Source organism: Arachis hypogaea, chromosome 5 (assembly GCF_003086295.3).
Source record: "Arachis hypogaea cultivar Tifrunner chromosome 5, arahy.Tifrunner.gnm2.J5K5, whole genome shotgun sequence".
Taxonomy (NCBI): domain Eukaryota; kingdom Viridiplantae; phylum Streptophyta; class Magnoliopsida; order Fabales; family Fabaceae; genus Arachis; species Arachis hypogaea.
The window spans coordinates 79,165,265-79,166,115 of NC_092040.1; the positions used below are offsets into that span (position 1 = coordinate 79,165,265).

The 851-nt window shown below is 40.9% G+C and overlaps 1 non-coding gene across 1 annotated transcript; it reads left to right on the forward strand.

Annotated features, from left to right (window-relative positions):
- The first annotated feature begins 504 nt into the window (after window positions 1–504).
- LOC112804413 (small nucleolar RNA R71) lies at window positions 505–612 on the forward strand. Its single transcript, XR_003203023.1, has one exon. It is a non-coding gene; the product is annotated as a small nucleolar RNA R71 (small nucleolar RNA).
- Window positions 613–851: the final 239 nt, after the last annotated feature.

Genomic DNA, 851 nt, shown 5'->3' on the forward strand with positions numbered 1-851 from the left:
CCTGTTTCTTCCACCATTATTGTTGTTGAAACCTTGTTGAGGTCTCTATTGGTCCTTCTATGAGAGATTTGGATGATTTCTCCATGAAGGATTATAGGTGTTTCCATAGGGTTCTCCCATGTAATTCACATCTTCCATTGATGGGTTCTCATGATCATAAGCTTCTTCTTCAGATGAAGCGTCCTTAGTACTGCCTGGCGCAGCTTGCATTCCAGATAGACTTTGAGAAATCATATTGATTTGCTGAGTCAATATTTTGTTCTGAGCCAGTATGGCATTCAGAGTATCATTCTCAAGAACTCCTTTCTTCTGATTTGTCCCATTGTTCACAGGATTCCTTTCAGAAGTGTACATGAATTGGTTATTTGCAACCATTTCAATGAGTTCTTGAGCTTCTGCAGGCGTCTTCTTCAAATGAAGAGATCCTCCAGCAGAGCTGTCCAATGACATCTTGGACAGTTAAGACAGACCATCATAGAAGATACCTATGATGCTCCATTCAGAAAGCATGTCAGAAGGACACTTTCTGATCAATTGTTTGTATCTTTCCCAAGCTTCATAGAGGGATTCACCTTCCTTCTGTCTGATGGTTTAGACTTCCACTCTAAGCTTACTCAATTTTTGAGGTGGAAAAAACTTTGCCAAGAAGGCATTGACTAGCTTTTCCGAAGAGTTCAGGCTTTCTTTAGGTTGTGAGTCCAACCATATCCTAGCTCTGTCTCTTACAGCAAAAGGGAATAGCATAAGTCTGTAGACCTCAGGATCAACCCCATTGGTCTTGACAGTGTCACAGATTTGCAAGAATTTAGCTAAAAGCTGATGAGGATCTTCCAATGGAAGTCCATGGAACT